Genomic DNA, 19,336 nt, shown 5'->3' with positions numbered 1-19,336 from the left:
TTGCATCAGTCAGGATGGTTTAGATTATGTTGCAGTGACAAACACTGACTATTTCGGTGGCTCAGTTATTCCACATGCCCATCCAGGGTTAGATGCAGCTCTGCTCTACACTGAGGGAGCAGCCTTAGCCTGGAATAGTGTTGGTCATTGTGGCAGAGGGAAGGACATATGGTGAACCACATATTCAGTCTTAAACTTTGTGCTAAAAAGTGACACACTGCATTTGGCCAAAGCTTATGACTAACCTTATGTCGACAGAGCAGAATATATAATCCTCTTATAGGATTATTCAGTAATAAAATCTACTATATAGCCCCAGTTTCACACCTTTAACCTAGAATCTGAATGTCATTTTTTCCTCACAACATGTGTTCTGGTATTAGTACTTTGGTTTATACAGTCAACAGAAACTAAGAAATTAACTGCATGTGTCTTTGTTTAAGGACTCCTTCTGAAGCTCCTTACTTGAGCTCTGTCATTTGTTTGCCTTCTTATCACTGCAACCCCTTAGCAAATATATTCTAAGGATATTGTGGGTTTTGTATGAAATGCATTAATCATTCATGCCATTCTGATTGGCTTCTCTTCTTTTTGCAGTATATAGCCGCCAAACAAGGCCACTACTATAAGATTTATTACAAAGTATCTTACTGACAATTGATTTTTCTCCTTCTAAAATCTTACTGTGATACATTAGCCTATGAGTTTTTACTGCTCTTTTTTTTAGGAGGAAAAAAAAAATTGCACTCTATCCGCCCTAATTCTGTGACAATCAGCCATTGTAGAAGGAAATCCAGAGGGGAAGAATTTTTATGTTCTAATATCTCCCTAGGCAAAAATGTGAGTTAAGTTGATAAGGCCAATGGATTCAGAACATTGACTGGTCCCAGCAATTATTACCACAGGTACTGGTACTGTTTTAGTTAGAAGTATACTAAAATTTCAAATCTACATTAATACGAGGTTGTATCTATCTCTTCTTGGACGGGCCTCTCCACATTTTTCATGAGAATGAGTTTGTAATTCCATGGTAATATTGAACATAGAATGCTAATTTATTGAAGTGGTTTTTAAAATTCTAAAGATTAATTTATACCTTATAATGTACTTTTTTCCTTTACTGTGTTTTGGGGGAAAAGGTATGTAAATAAAAAATTTGTTATACAAATCAAATATTTAACTTTTTAAGAAACTATTGAAAGACTTACACGGTAACTTCCTTTTTTTAATACTACCTGTCACCTCCTCACATTTTCAATTTGGAAACATGGCTTTCCAATTCTGACTTTTACTTTGTCTTCTTTTAAAACTGTCACTGCAGTTCTCAAACTGTGTACGAAGGTACCCTAGGACAGTAAGAGATGTTTTAAATTTTCCAAAAAAAGTCCAGCAACATTTATCAGACATGGTGTGCACTACTAGGGCAAAGTAGTTCACAGTTTCACCATTGGATCATATTAAATTCCCTTTGATTAGATTGTATCTTTGTGAGGCTAGATTTTGGCAGTTACCATGATAAAAAGCAAGCACTGTACACAAATCAAAATAGAACAAGTGAGGGTGATGGTATCCAAACTGATTCCAAGGTTGAGACGTGCTGTGCCCAACAGGCAAATACATATTGTGGTTATTTAAGAATGAAATAAAAGTTACATTTTTTTAATTTATATGTATTATTTTTTCCAAATGGTTACTAAATCATTAGTACAAAAATATCTGCTGAGTTGTTTGGATCTAACAATTCAATAAACAGAACTCTTACATATTTATTTTGGCCTAGGTTCCACATGAAAATATTACTAAAACACTAAGAGAATCTTGATGCAAGAAAGTTCATATATATGTATGAACTATATATATTATTTCCAGTGTAATATTTGAGTAAGACAAGGGATGTTATAGTGGAAAATTTTTTTCAATTTACTCAAAATTATAGATAATGTGGATTTATAAATGTATATAAGAGAGTATTGTGCTGGATACCTTACATTCTTCATGAATCGAAGAGGAAAACTTTTGTTGCATCTTAATCCCATCTAATATTATAACCATACATGTTGGTTAACAAAAATATTTATATACATTCATGAATTCTGACTTTTTTTTTAAAGATTTTATTTTATTTATTTGAGAGAGCGAGAATGAGAGAGAGAGAGAGAGCACATGAGAGGGGGGGAGTGGGAGAGGGAGAAGCAGACTCCCCACCGAGCAGGGCGCCCGATGCGGGACTCGATCCCGGGACTCCAGGATCATGACCTGAGCCGAAGGCAGTCGCTTAACCGACTGAGCCACCCAGGCGTCCATGAATTCTGACTTATTAATGCTTATTTGATCAATTGTTTAATTATGTTATTTTGAGCAGTGTAGTAGACATTGATGATTACTTTCCCTGGAATCTACCTGCTTACCATCACACACACACACACACACACACACACACACGCGCGCGCGTGCACACACACACACACACACACACAGGAGGCAATCTTGTCATTTGAGTGAGGCTGGCCATCCCCACCCCACCCCACCCTACCTATCCCCCTAGTTCCAGTTCTGGGCCTACCCAAACTAATCAGAGTAGACAGAGTAAAGAGAAATTTGCTTTTGGTGACACTTTTATTTTGCTGAATTAATTCTAACTTGAAGCCATCCACACCAACTTACAGTATAAACACCTTTGGAATTTTCAGAAAATTGAGCCAATAAATGTCATCTTTGTCAAAGATTTTTTGTTACTTGCAACCAAAAATATTCTGATTCTTTTTGTAACTGCAAATAAGAAAATCTTTTAGAAAAGACTGCTAAAACTCAAATCAGGATTTTTTTCTTTGTGGGAAAACAGTTGGTTGTCATTCAAATAATAATAGAAAGTGAGGGGTGCCTGGGTGGCTCTTTCTGTGGAAGAGCAGACTCTGGTTTTAGCTCAGGTCATGATCTCATGGGTCATGAGATTGAACCCCTCATGGGGCTCCATGCTTAGCAGGGGTGGGAGGGTGGTCTGCTTGAGATTCTCTCCCTCTGCCCCTCCTCCCACTCATGCATACATGCGTGCTCTCTTTCTCTCTCCAAAATAAATAAATATTTTTTAAAAATAGAAAGTAAGATTGATTCCATATTTCCATGAAAATATTGTCACACTTATTTAGTGTCCTATAACGACCATGTATGTTTGTTTGCGTATGTGAACATATCTATAAATACATAGATTCATTGGAAAAACAAAAAAGAAACTAACATTTATTGAGTTTATATCATATATTTATATACCAAACAAGATGATCATATTTTTAAATATGTTTTAGCATAGTATTGCTCTACTAAATACCCTCAGACTGTGCAAAGGCTCTTTGAGTAGAGAAAAATAGGTTTTTTTTAAAGATTTATTTATTTATTTTAGAGAGCAAGAGAACACAGGGGTGGGGGGGGAGGGACAGAGGGAGAGGGGAGAGAGTCCCAAGCAGACTCTGTTTAGCACAGAGGAGGGCCTGAGCTGAAACCAGGAGTCAGATGCTTAACCGACTGCACCCCCCAGGTGCCCCAAGAAAAATAGTTTTAAGCAGTTAAATATTATCAATTTGAAATTTGCCTATCACAAGTATATGCCAGAAAAAAGTTATGATCATTTAAATCAGTGATTCTCAACCATGGCTGCACATGCCCCTGACCACCTCTGGATATATGGATTTATTTTTCTGTATCAAGGTCCAGACATTACTAACAATGTTAGTGATTCTAAATGTGGAGTTCGGATTGAATAACTCTATTTTATGTGCTGTAACTCAGAGAGTCTAGGTGATTCTAAATGTGGAGTTCAGATTGAGTAACTCTATTTTATGTGCTGTAACTCAGAGAGTCTAACTTTGTTCCCACTACCTATGTTTTCTTTAACCTTCTCTGCCAGCTTTCTGACCTAGGAATAGTAAGCGAGATGCTGTTATTCTTTTTTGACTCATTGTATGGAAAGTCAGACTGCAGCTACATGTTGGACTTTGTTGAGAACTGATGCCAGGGGTGACCGGCTGACTTAGTCAGTAGAGCTGGGGGCTGTGAGTTCAAGCCCCACGTTGGGCATAGAGTTACTTAAAAAAAGAAACTGATGCTAAAATATTAACCCTATTTTTTCTTTCTACATCTTCTTTCAATAATTCACCAGCTGTCAAGCAACTCTTGTGGATTTTCTGGCTCTTAATAGTCAGTGCTTAACAAAAACATCGGGTTACTTCCTTAGCTGGGTTGAAGGGCCTCACTAAGAAATCTGTTGGGAGGTGTGAGAACAGACTTGGGCACAGACCTTAATTTAAGTAATTTTCCTTGCTATGTCCATGAAGTAACAGTGATTGGAGGATTGCTTTTTCCCATGTTTCCTCCCAAGCTCTTAAAATGCTAAGCATTACTAATGAAAAGCAGGTAAATTAGCTTCAGTGAAATTGCGGTGTTTATTCTCAAACACATTACCCCAGAAGGTCTATTTCAATGTAACATCTGCGTTTCACTAAAAGAGAAGGTAGGAAAACCATGACTGTTTATAGCTCAAATCATTGCCATGTTGTTTTGTTTTTGTCTTAATAATGCTTTCTTACTAGCTTTCCCAAATTGCAGGGATCTCTAGAAATGAAATAAATTTCAGTCATAAGTATTATATCTCATTACAATAAGGAGAAACAAAAAGCCCTCAAAATAATTTGATTCCTAGTTTTGTGAGATTCAGTAGAGATTTTTCTGGATAAGGAGGAAACAGGATATACTCTCGTTTTCTTGTGATCTGAAGCATACACAATAGTACCAGCTGCTTCTGTTTTCTCACACTGAACAATGTCTTCACATATTGTCAATAGAGAACAGCACTCTCGGGCATATTAAACTCATTTGTAAATTGTTGGAGGTAAAGATCACAGTTGAATGTACATTTCCCAGAATGTATTGTCATTAGGAGTTGGACTTATTAAGTCACTTCCTGTTACATCAATGAGATTCCTGGGTCTTGTATATGAATATTGTGAAAACATAACAAAATACTGAACCATATTCTTCCTGGCTCCTTCAATAATTGGCAAAACAAGCCCTTTAGCCAGAATTGTAAAATGTAAATATAGTGTAGAATTTTATAGAACCAATATCTAGAATATTGGCTAAATTTATTTAGTTCTTGATGAAATCATAAAAATCCAGCTAAAACTCTATGTGACATAAAGTGCTGCTAGATCCAATTTAGAATTTTCCCTATTATTTTGTGGCATTAACACAGCCATCTGAAATAAGCAGAGATGGGGGGCGGAGAATAGCTTTCTCTCATCATTTTCTACCTTCTGAAAGGCGTTATCTGCTTTGATGAGAAAAGCGTGTCTTAGAGAGAGAACTACAGACAAATAGAAGAATCTATACTTGAAAGACAAAAGTTAAAATGGCATCTGCAGCCAGCAAACTTGTTCTTCCCATCTGACAGTCAGAATTCAACTCTTTTCATCAGCATTCGGTTTTAATGCATTTGCAGCAATGCAAACAACAATAAACAAATGGAAAAGCAAAGGAAACATATCGCTTAGAACCAGTCTGATTCAATTATCATGTAATCAGAGGAATCAAAAGCCAATTTCACTCAATAAAGAAAAAGTGGATATGTAACTTTTATAGCCTATGATTCTTTCACTGGAGAAGGAAAAAGGTTGTTAATGTGATTATACATATGAAGGTTTACCACTGTCTCTAACACAGGCTTGCAGTTTTTTCGGTGCTGAGAGAAAATACTAAAGAAAAAGACTCATTTTCTTCTTTAATAAAAAAAATCAGTAGCACCTTCATATAGCAATAAACTGAGGATGACTGTAAGTTATACTTTCTGTCAAGGATTTACAAGGCCCTCTAAATTGGCCTCTGGGTATTTATGTTGTAATAGGTTATAGGAAAAACATGTAACACATGCAAAGTTCAAAGCATTTTGAATATGCAAATGAATTGCCGATACTACTGAGATTCCAATTAAGAGGATTCACATATTATGTTCTTAAATTGGTACCAAAGGTATCATGAAAATTTTGAGCTAAGGTAGACCAGCTTCCTTTATTTTATAAAGAAACCCAACTGAGAGAGGTCAAATGACCTTCCTAATACATAACAGCAGTCAGCAGAAGAATCAGAATGAGAACTCAGGTCTCTCAGTTGAGTGATAGGTTTGCCACTACAGCACACCTCACAGAGGTGAAACTGAAATGCCACACACTATTGTCATATACAAAACAAAATACAGTGCCTTGAAACACAAACACAACCTTGTCTTAAATATTGAGGTTTCTCTCATTAGACAAATATATTAAATGCAGGAAAGCATAAAAGTGAAAATAGAAACCACCCAGTCACCAGTGTGATAATTTTGTTGTATTTCCTTGCATATTTTTTCCCTTGAGGACAACTTCCCTTCACCTTTTTAAATAAACTTTATTGAGGTATGATTTAGACACAGTAGACTACATTAATTTTATGTAAACAGTGCGATATATTTGTCCAATATATACATGCACATAACCACCAGTCACTCCAGATAGAGTGTTTCCATCACATCCGCCTCATTTGTTTATGCACATTTACAATTTCCACAGCTACTCCTGCCTCAGGCAATGCTCATCTACTTTCTATCTCCATAAACTATCTCCTCTTCTGAAATTTCATATAAATGGACTTATACAGTGTGTACTTTTTTATATCTGACTTCTTTTACTCAGCAAAATAATTTTTAGATTCATCCACATTGTTGAATATATCAGCAGTTTGTTCTTTTTTATCACTGAGTAGTATTCCTTTTGTATGGCTATACCACACTCTATGCATTCACTGTTGAACATTTCAGTTATATCCAGTTAAGGGCTATTATGAATAAGATGTTATGAACTTTCATGTCCATGCATCTTTTTATATGAATTCTTCCTTACCTGGGGTTTGTCTGATATTCCTCATGATTAGGTTCCAATTTGCAGCCTTCACAGGGTGTCATATCTTACCCATCTGACCTCCATTGGGAATGTTAATTTTGATCACTCTGTAAAAGGTTTATCAATTTTTTCAGTGTGTAATTACTATTTTTCTTACCTTGAAACTCATAAGCAATCTGTGAGTAGGCACTTGAAGGCCGTGAAGATATCCTGTACCTCATTAAAACTTCACCCTGGATTTAGCATCTATTAATGATTCTTAAATGACCCAATTTTTGTCATTATGGTTGCAAAATAATGATTTTCCGACTCCAATAATTCCCTTCACATTTACTAGTCAATCCTCAGAATTCTATAAGGGACACCTGGGTGGCTCAGTTGGTTTAGCATCTGCCTTCAGCTCAAGTGATGATCCCAGGGTCCTGGGATCAAGCCCCATGTCTGGCTCCTTGCTCAGTGGGGAGCCTGCTTCTCCCTCTGCCTGCTGCTCCCCCTGCTTATGCTCTCTCTCTGTCTCTCCCTGTGGCAAATAAATAAATAAAATCTTTAAAAAAAGAATTCTACTCTAAGCAAGGCCTCTCCTGCCCCACCTCATACCCATTCATTTATTTATCTATTTATTATGACTGTGGACCCTTGAATTTCTATTTTATCAGTGGTTCATTATGGGTCTTAATTATTTTGATGCTCAAATTGTCCTAGATTTGGCCAGTAGGAGCTCTGTCAAGTTAGTTCCTATGCCCTTATGAACTGACCTATCATTTTTTTCTTTACTCTTTCTTACTTTCAGGCAGAACAAGATGCTCCAGGCTTATCTTATATCTACCCTGCCTCATTCCTGAAATCAACCATTTCTCCAAGGAGTCCTGACTCTTTCATGAGAAATGGTATGGGAGACGTAGATCTGGGTGTCATATGTGCTCATTGCTCCTGGGGTAACTTTGCTCTGTGGCCCTCTTACAGGGTAGAGCTAGGAAAATATGCCTATGTATACACATGTATCTAAATATACAACCAAACATGCATATACACATACATATGCACATGCACATAAATTAGCACACTCACATATATGATTTTTAGAAATCATGAATTCTCAGTGACACTTCCAAATCTAATCTATTCCAATAGAGTTTTCTGTTCCTTTTCCACATTTTATGCTTTTTTTCCTCACATTCTATACTTTTATATCCCTTCTTCCACAGTGAGAACACTTGGTTCCCAACATCATCAGTTTTGCTCATATGCTCAATTCTTTTTTTTTTGCATACAAGGGGGGGAAGGGCAGAGGGAGAGGGAGAAGCATTTGTGTGTATAGGAAGATGGAGAGATAAGAAAACATGCATATGTCTGCTTATCTTTACAAAAAGAAACACAGAAAACAATGAATCATTACACATATGGAGGAATAGGTTGGGAAAAATACAGAAGGGAATGAATGACACTTCTTTGAATGTATCTTTTTGAATATTTTTGACTTTTGAACATATGCTAATGTTTCACATATTCAAAAAATGAAATTAAATCAATAAGAATGAGGAAGGAAAAAATCTAAAATTGAAAGCAAATGGAAATAAATGAAATTAATTTTATTTCAAATAATTATCATATCCACATTGAAGAGAAAGGAAGAAAGGACCAATTCAATTGATTTAAGAATGAGGCATTTGATTATATATTCTCAGTCTTGGGCAGGGTTGTGGGGAGGAGAGGAGATTTATAAACATACATATGCACGCTGTCTTGCGTGCACTGTCTCTCTCTCTCAAATAAATAAATAAAATCTTTTAAAAATTTAACATGATGCTGTTAACATAATATTCTTTCCTAATTTAAAAAAAAATCACACTGTATCACAGGTACTTTCACATGCCACTATAGCCCTTTGTGAATGTGATTCTATACAGTTGCATGATAATGCATTGAACAACTATACCATAACTAATTTGGTTTTAGATATTTAGATTTTTTCTAAATACTAATTGACAATGGACATTTTTAGGGTATAATCATTTGCCCATGTGTAGGATTATGTCACTAGAATAGATTTCTGATTTTTCGCTCAGAATCCTCATTTTACATATGAAGGGCATTGAAGCTTGGATAGCAAAAACTTTGCCCACATGTTTGAGAAGTTCATGCATTCTATGAGACTACTTTAGCAGAAATATTTTGCTAAGACCGAATCATTTACACCAATCTGTGGGCAATAACATATTTGTCAAGTATAGTCATTAATGCAGTGGAGAAGAGAAGAAAACTTTAAAGATATTAACTGAAGCAACAATCCCTGTGCCCTCCACGAATAATTCAAAATGACTTTTTTTTTTTCATCTGCAGTGAGGAGTTTAGTGAGCTTTAGGGTTTTAATAAAGAGCTTCAGAATGATTGCCAAGTACTTCAAGTGCTCTCGGAGTGCACTTGGTATTTGCAAGGATTTTCATTTCATAGATTACTTTGTGCAGTAATTTGAGAAACTAAGTGCTTTCCTTTAAGCATCCAAAGTTATAATACAATCTGCATTGAAAATGTGTGGCCTTGTGTGGCCTTCCTATCTTAGCGTTGGTCACTCTTCTGAGAAGCAAGTTGAATTTTTAATAGAATTTGCCTTTTCTTTAGGAACAGTGGTGGCAGGCCTGCTTCCATTAAAACTGCAACACAACTGTTGGGATTAGAGGTTTTCCCGTGGACACAATCATCTTATAAGCTACAAAATACTGGTATTTACACTGACAATGTTATATCAGTCCTGTTCAATGCCAGGACTGTCCTTTGCTGACTGACGCATGAGGCCTCCAGCTTCCCTTCGTGTCACACTCACTAAGGCACCCCTCACTTCAAACCTGCTGGTGTTTCTGCTTCAAACCTTGCCTTGCTGCCTGGCTACCACCTTTGCCTTGGATTTTGCAGGTCTTGAGCTCAGGTTTGTTTGACAAAGCACCTGCCAGCTTCAGCTTTGGCTACTTCAAGAATCTTACTCCAAATTGCATATTTCTTGGTATAGGGCACATCCATGTCATGTCTCTGACCTGTTTGCATTGGGCCACATCTGAGTCTAGATCAGGCAATTTCCATCAATCACTCACTGCCATGCGATGGAGGTGCTCACATGTCAAAGTGTAGACTGCATCCTGCTGGCAACAAGTTTTATAACCTCTGGCTCCAGAATTTCAGAGCCACTGTCCCAATCAATATTATAGGTTCAAATGTTGACCTGAAGAGGTTTTGTCAAGATTTTATGCCCAGCCCACAGTTTTTCCTAAATTAAATGAGTTGGGTTCTCCTAAAAGGCAAGTTAGTATCTCACCAAGATAGAGAACGTGTTCCTACTTCCCCAAACCCCCAACACTCTCCCTTTCTTTTTCCTGTCTCTCACACAAGAACACATAATTGCACTATAATTTAATTATATTTACATAATTTGTTAATGTGTCCTTCTCTCATCCTAAGCTGTGTACTCCTCATGGGTTAAAAATGAGTCTTATGCATGTTTGTGCTCTGCCCCCTTGGGTCTAGCACATGACCTAGAATAAAGTGGTTTTTCCTGATTATTCTTTTTGAGTGACTAAAGCCATAAATACAAGTGTTAATTCCTTTGAAATATTCATTTCCAAGGTCAAACAGGTGTTCAAGAATTATTTCCAAGCTCAAACAGTTTTTCAAAGACTAAAGCAGGAGGAAGACAAATATCAACAAATTCTGGAGATCCTTTTAGCAGGATTTCAACGTAATAGCAAATAAGTACATTCTTTCCATTGATACTTATGAACTGGAGATGGTCCCAATTGGCCAGTTTTATGCAGGTCTGGATATACACATTTGGGTTGAATTTGAGCAAGAGAAAATAGCTGGGAAGGTGTTCAATCATACTACCTGTGAGTGGATCTATAGTAAGGACCTTTAATTGTTCCAGCATTAGAGAGATAAACTTAAGAATTATTACTGTGAGAAATGGGTGAGGGTTTCAACTGGGGATAATAGAAGGTAATACTGAGCAACAATGAGGTTTGAAATCATGCATTTATTATGGAGTTATCAGCCCATAACTCTGGAAATCTTGATATATTTGAGTTTTAACAACAATTTGTAAAAACTTGTATTTTCTGTCCTGTTTTCTCCTTCAATATAAGCCTTCAATAGGGAATTAATAAGTCACAGGGATGAAAGGTACATCATAAGGAATATAGTCAATGGTATTGTAATAACATTGTATGGTGACAGATGGTAGCTGCATTTGGGGTGAGCACAGCATAATGTGTAGAGTTGTTGAATCACTATGTTGTAACCTGAAACTAATATAACATGGTGTGTCAAGCTACTGCAATTAAAAAAAGAAAATGAAATAAGCTAATTTTAAAATATATATGTATATGTGTATATGTATGTATATATATATTAGCCTACAAAATTATAAGCTAGTTAAGCTTTGGGAGCATGTATTTGCCTCTTTAATAATAAGCACACTCTCATAGTAGGTATCCAAAAATATATTGTTGATTGCTTCATTCATGGATGGGAGAAATAAGAGTAACAATACTAAACATGCTAGAATTCTCCATGTAGTCATTATACAGTAACTGGTATCAGACTTACCCTCTTATCATGAAGTACTATAACATTTCACAAATTATTTGAGGTAACTCTGTCTGGATATTTAGCATAGATAGCTCAAAACTTTGATACTTAAGAGAAGAGAAACACATGGGGTGAGTCGCTTTTCAATCTGGCCTTTTGTCTCGGGCCCCTTTTCAGGAGGTAGAACAGGGAGTTGGAACCTAAGTAGACTAACAGGGAAGAAACAATACAAATGGTGATTGACCCCTCACCAAAAGCACTGGATGCCATAACATTATGGAACAACATCTTTAAAATGCTGGAAGAGGGGTACCTGGCTGGCTCAGTCAGTAGAGAATGTGACTCTTAATCTCAGGGTCATGAGTTTGAGCCCCAAGTCAGAGTAGAGTTTAATTAAAACATAAGTAATAAAATATGAAATAAAATGCTGGAAGAAAAAGAGAAGAAAGAAACCCTGTAAATTCAGAATTCTATATCCATTGAAAATATCCTTCAAAAAAGAGGGTGATAGAAGAAAACATAAGGAAAATATTTGTGACCCTGAATTAGGCAAAGATTTCTCAGATATAACACCAAAGGCATGGTACAAAACAGAGAAAACTGGTTAAGTTGAACTTTATCAAAATTAGGAATGGCTGTTTTTTTTTGTTTTTGTTTTTTAGATTGAGAACAATAGTTTATTACTATCACATGCACTCACAGGTAAGGGGAGGAGGATTTCATATGTTATACAGAGTCACAAAGAGGTTGCATTTGCAAATAGAGTGAGAAACCAGAAGCTGTGGGAGACAGGCTTTGTAGTATCAAAAGGATGGACAGCCCCTTGGTTGCCGTTGACTTGTTTGAATAATTCTGCTACTTGGCAGTGAACTGAACCTTATTACTGAAATAAATAGGATCTGCACTTGATCCATCTGATAGGGGGTGCTATTTCCATGGGAGCAGGGTGGAAAAGAGAACTCAACAGTCAGGCCATTTGAGGCTCTCCAACTTTCACCTTATGTCAAGGTAGTGCATAATATTGGAATGAGTTCATATAAGTATCCACTTCAAAATATTTTTAACTGCACACACTTTATCTCTCTTTATACCTCTCTTTTTTATATATGATAATTTAAATATTTATAGGAAGTGGTGCTGAAGGAAGGGCATTGAATTTGTTTCAATTAGCAATTCAAGTGAAACTTTAGGTATCTTCAGAAACAAAGATGGTGTGTGTGTGTGTGTGTGTGTGTGTGTGTGTGGTGTCGTTATTGGAATGTCTGCTCTTCAGAAGACACTGTTGAGGCAATGAAATGGCAAACCAAAGACTGGAAAAAATATATGCAAGTCACATATTTGAGAAAGAACTTATGTCCAGAATATATTAACCAAAATCAATAGTATGGAAAAACATTTTAAACAGACACTTCACCAGAGAAAATATACAGATGGCAAATCAGTACATGAAAAGATGTTCAATATTATTAATCATTAGGGAAATCTATATTAAAATCATGATGAGATATCACTACTTCTCTATTAGAATGGCAAAGAAAGAATCCTGATAAGTACCGGTAATGATGTGAAACAGCTGAAAATACATCACTAGTGTGAATGCTAAATGGTACAGCCACTTTGGAAAACAGTTTAGTGGTTTCTTATACAGTTAAATGTACAAGCCAGGTATTTACACAAACGAAATGAAAATATATGTTCACACAAAAATCTGTTCACATTTATAGTGGCCTTCTGCATGCATAATCACTAAAATTTGAAATAACATATATGTTCCTCAAATGCAGAATGGATAAACAAACTGTGGTATGTCCACATGATGAAATACTACTCAGCATAAAAAGAATGAATTATTGATATAGGCAATGACTTGGATATACCACAAATGTATTATGCTATGTGAAAGAAGCTAGCCTCAAATGGCTACATAGAGTATGATATCATTTATATGATCTTCTGGAAAAGGCATAACTATAGGGACAGAAAGTAGTTCAGTGGTTGCTTGTAACTGGTAGTAGGTGGATGGGTTGACTTTAAAGGGTCACATGGGAATATGTTTTGGGTAATGACAATGTTCTATATCTTGATTAAGGAGGTATTTGATTATATGAGTTTGTCAAAGCTAGCAGAACTGTATGTGAAAAAAGATTTAGGGCGCCTGGGTGGCTCAGTTGTTTGGGCATACAACTCTCGGTTTCAGCTCAGGTAGTGATCTCAGGGTTGTGGGGTTGGGCTCTGTGCTCAGCATGGAGTCTGCTTGGGATTCTCCCTCTCCCTCTTCCCTCCCCCCGCTCTCTCTCTCTCTCTCTCAAAATAAATAAATCTTTTTAAAAAAAGATTAATTTTACCATATATAATTTGTACCTTTAAAAGTGAAAAATAATAGGGTATAATGGCCCTTTTCAGATAAACAAAAGCTGAGGAAATTTGTTGCCAGCAGACCTGACCTCTGAAAGATGATAAAGAAAGTTGTTCAGGCTAAAGAGAAATGGTACTAGAAGAAAACTCAAATCTACAACAAAAACAAAAAAATGAAAAGTAATAGAAATGGTAAATATGTGGCTGATAATAAAGGCTCCTTTTCTTTTAGCTTCTATATTTCTTTAAGAAAAAACTGATATTTAAAGCATAAATAATATTATATTTTGGTATTTTTAACATATGTAGAAGTTAAATATATAACAAAATAGCACAAAGTATAGGAGGGAAAATAAAATCATACTCTTTTATTTTATTTTATTTTTTTAAGGGAGGAATGGGGGAGGAGCAGAGCGAGAGGGAGAGAGAGAATCTTGAGCAGGCTCCATGCCCCCAGCAGGGAGCCCAACACAGGGCTCAGTCTCACAACCCTGAGATGATGATGTGAGCCGAAATCAAAAGTTAGACACTTAACCAACTGAGCCATCCAGGCACCCTGTGAATCAGACTCTTTTAAATGTTTCGAGTTTTACATGAAGTGGTATAATATTAATTCTAAGTAGACTGATAAATTAGGTATACACACTATAATCCCAAGAAGAAGTAGTAAAAGTAGGACAAATACAGCAATCAAAATCCAAGAGAGGACATAAAATAAAAGATTACAAATATTCAAATAACACAAAAGAAGCCGTAAATGAGGACTGGAAAAAAAAAAAAAAAAAAAAAAAAAACAATGTATGGGACAAATAGAAAAGAAATAGCTTAGAAGGTAGATTTAAATTAAACCATATAAAAGCTTGTCAATTCATTAGGAAGACATCACAATCCTAAAAGTGAATGGACCAAATAACAGAACCATAAAATAGATGAAGTAAAAACTGACAGAACTAAAATAAGAAACACAAAAGGCCACATAGTAGGCAATTTCATTACCCCTCTCTCAGTAATTGATAAAACAAGTGGACAAAAGATCATAAGGCTGTAGACTATTTGAACACTATCAGCCAACTCAACCTTATCGACATTTATAGATCACCTCAGCAATTACTGAACATACTTTTCATGTGCACATAAAATTTCTATCAAGATAGACCATATATTGGGCAGTAAATATGTACCAATAAATTTGAAAAGACTAAACACAGAGTATGTTCTTTGAACTCAACAGAAATATATTAGAAATCAGTAATAGTAAGATATTTAGAAGATGCCCCAAACTTTGGAAATTAATCAACACTTTGAAATAATCCATGGGTAAAAGGATACATCACAAAGGAAATTAGAAAATATATCAAACTAAGTTCAAATGAAAACAGCATGCCAAAGTTTGTGGGCTGCTACTAAAGTGATACATAGAGGGAAATTAATACCTTAACATGCTTATTTTAGAAATAAGATTTAAAATCAATGACTAAATTTCTATTTTAAAGGCCTTAGACTACCTAATTTCAGGGCTCTCTATACTGCTACAATTTTCAGATATTGTGCTATTATAAATAGATGTACAAATACCTCAGAGGAACAGAATACATCAACCAGAAGAAGACTCACACTTACACACTCAAATGATTTTCAAGAAAGAGCTCAATGCAATTCAAAGGAGAAAGGAAAATATCTTCAACAAGTTGGGTATAATAACCATATCAGGAAAAAATTAACTTTGACTCCTTCCTTACATGGCACACAAAAATTAATTTGAGACAGATTAAGATCTAAATGTAAAAGTTAAAAAACCATAAAAGCCTTTAAAAAAGATTGCAGAATATATTTGCAAATATGGAGTCAGCAAAGATTTCTTAGAGCAGCCACACAAAAAACATTGAACTTAAAATGATAAATTGGACTTTGAAATAAAAAAGAATTCTGTTTCTCCATAGTTGTCTTTATGAAAACAAAAATGCAGGCAACACAGAGGTTGAAAATATTAGCAACACACATATCTAAGGACTCATGTCCAGAATATATAAAAATCTCTCAAGAATGCCTAATAGAAAATGGACAAAATACTTAAATACTACAGGAAAGAAGATATGTGAATAGCCAATAAGTACATGTAAAGATTCTCAATGCCATTAGGCATCATGAAAATGAAAATTAAAACCACAGTGGTACAACCACTTGGAAAACTGGTTGGCAATTTCTTAAACAATTAAATATATACCACCCTTATAATCCAGTGATTCCACTCCTTGGTATTTTTTTTCCCACTCCTTCGTATTTAGTTAAAGGCAATTAAGAATTTTGGCCACACAAAGGCTTATATGAGAATGTTTATACTAGTCTCATTCATAATAACTAAAAATGGGAAATAACCCCAAAGTCTATTAACAAGATAGTAAAGTGATATGTTCATATAATGAAATAATGTTTAGCAATAAAAAATAAGGCACGTATACAATCAAATGTCATTGAAACACATACAATGCATTTGCATTAATGCTTATTTCATTATATATAAATTTAATTCAGCAGTTTAAAAAATTTATAAGTTAATTCTTTGAGAAAAGATATTTAGGCTGAATAATACAAGGGGACATTGGCTCATCATGTAATTGTTTTTCTTTTCTGGTTGTTGACCTATAAATATTTTATGATATTGTCCCTTGGAACCTCAGTCAAAACAATCTTTTGTTCTGTGGCTCTGTTCTTAAAAGTTATTCAAGGTCACCAAAGCACATTTATTGACTCCACAGTCAACATTAGTTGTTTTGTTTTGTTTTGTTTTGTCTAAGGTAGGCTCCATGCCCAGCATGGAGCCCGACACAGGGCTTGAACTCACAACTCTGAGATCAAGACCTGAGCTAATATCAAGAGTCAGACGCTTAAGCGCCTGAGCCACCCAGGCACCCTGTCAACATTAGCTTTTAACTCAAATCTACATAAACCATATAACTACTGTTATTTCTGTGAATTTAAGTTATCAGCTTTGGCAGGGGGTGGGGGGAGATTATTTTACTCAGGGATATTGGAGAATACTCAGGCAGATTATTGAGTAAATGCTCCCTAAAATACCTTGTAATCTGCAGTGTTGGATAAAAATTAGAGAAAAATCCCAAACCACATTAGTGGTCTGGATAAAATGAATTCAAACTTACTCTTAAATTCCTTGGGCTAGAATTATCCCGCTTTCCTGCTTATCACATCTCCCTTAAGAGTTGTGTTAATTTGCAAATGGGGCTGTTTCTGGAGGAAATATCAACTATTTGCAACTATTTGCAGCACTTAGATGCAGCAGACCAGAGGACTCTTGACCCAAATAATATGATTAGGAAGGACATCAGTAATTCACCATGGCAGGTTGCTGAAAACTTAAGGGGATATCCTTTTTTGTCCTGGTTAGAATGCCATCATTCATCTGTTCTAGCTAATCTCAAGAGGAAAAAGTATGGGGACACTTAGATGTCTGCAGCTTTCAGAAATTGGTTCATCTGTTGCCACGCTAAGTGAATTATTTATCAATGACTCAGCACATCTCTGGTGTTTGAAGACATACTGCACAAATTTAAAAGAAGTTTTTATTTCTGCAGGCAGGAAACACACCCAATTAAAATAAACAGTTTGGAAAGATTTTTGTTTCTGAAAGTTATGAATAATTTCTTCAATATAAAAATTCGGTGTCTGCATTTTGTGAGCCACTTTGTACTTAGACTCCAATGCAATTTCAGTACCCACCTTTTCACACGTTAAATGGCATGAATGGCTGTTAAATGCCTTTGTGTTATAAATAAAATCTCAGGAGACATTAGAATAGAAAATAAAGCAGAATGGAAAATAGCTGAAGCCACACTTAACTCCTTCCTAACAGAAACTCAGTTTTGTTTAGGTATGTACTCCATTTCCTGCTCCAGAGGAAGTTCTGATTTGCCAAAGGAATAAGAGCATAGAATTTCTTCCGGTTATTCTTGTTCCACAAAGGTCATGTGACCTAAGTTAGACTAATCAGAATAAATTTTATTCCATGTTTTGAAGAGAAGTTATTCTATTTGTTTTACTAAACAAGAAAGTAAGTACCCCCAGTTGCTGTTGGCATTTTCTTGAAAAGAAGTTGTTAAGCAAAGAGATGGGTATTTTAATGAATTGTTGAATCACTGATGTTTCTATATTTGACTCTGCACTACCTCTAGTCTTCCTGGTATGCAAGAAAATATATTTCCTTATTGTTTAGGAAAGTTTAATTTAGTATTTCTTATCGAAAACTGTTCTTCTAAACAACATAGAAGTATGTCATTATCTCTACTCTGGCTTTGATACATAGTAAAATATTTTGTTGTTGGACTGAGTGTTAGGCTAAAATGGTTCTTGTCTACATTGTAAGCAACAGAAAATAAGTGAATACATTTTGGTTCATATAGTGTAATCCAATTTAAAAGGGGTTTACCAAATCATCTCTAGGAATATCAGAATATAGCATTGTTGGTAGCTGAGAGACTGACTCCAAAATCCTCTAAATTATGGAACGCCTCAGAACTGAAAAGAAAAAAGCCTCAAGTATTAAATTGTCTCTCTCTCTCTCTCTCTCTCTCTCTCTCTCTCTCTCTCTCTCTCTCTCACACACACACACACACACACACACCCCACACAACACAGAGGCGAACAGTTATGAACCAAAGGGAATTGGACAGAAGTATATTAATTTTAGAATATTGAGATTCAAGGAGAAGTAATTTCTATTATATCTACTCTATGACTATTGAATGATCATAGATGGCAATGGCTTTGCTGAAGTTATCTGCACTGTTAGGGAATTGGGATTCAATTTCATTGCAGAGCATGAGATCCTGATGAAAACCAGAATGGAGATCATTTCTCTTAAGTGTGAGAAAATAGGAAAAATATGACCTGTACTTAAACTATCATCAATACAAAGATAATTTTACAATGTGAACTTAACTTTCACAAGTTAGGAAAATGATACTCATTGGTAAATCATTAAAGAGTCAGACTACTGTGAGATGATCAGAAGAAAGGAAGATGGAAAAGAAACAGAATCCTAAAAAAGGAAAAAAGAAAAGCACAATCTTTGTCATCCATGTAGCAAAATACCAAGATTACTCTTGAAGCCATAAGAAGGATTCCAGTACGAGATGGTGACATAGGAGGCTCCTGAATTCACCTCCTCTAATGAACACATAGAATCTACAGCTACACACAGAGCAATTCTCTCTAAAAGAAATCCGGAAACTGGCTGAGCAATTCCTACACACTAGGTGAACAAGACATTCCCCACATCACAGAGTCAGCTCTTTTCTTCACTTCTTTTGTCACATCTATGTCCCTCTCACACCTAGATTCTTGAAATGCCTACCTACGGGGTCCTTTGCTCTATTCTGCCTTCCAGTTCTTCTCTTTCCACTATTACATTGTTTTATTTGAACACTCTCCTAGCACAATAATCATCTATTCTTTCATCCTTTCTACAT

This window comes from Eumetopias jubatus, unplaced genomic scaffold, assembly GCF_037043125.1.
Source record: "Eumetopias jubatus isolate StellerSeaLion01/CBP00866 unplaced genomic scaffold, mEumJub1_p1.0 scaffold_11, whole genome shotgun sequence".
Classification (NCBI taxonomy): domain Eukaryota; kingdom Metazoa; phylum Chordata; class Mammalia; order Carnivora; family Otariidae; genus Eumetopias; species Eumetopias jubatus.
The sequence above is the reverse complement of the archived record's forward strand: the minus strand, read 5'-3'. Positions refer to the sequence as shown.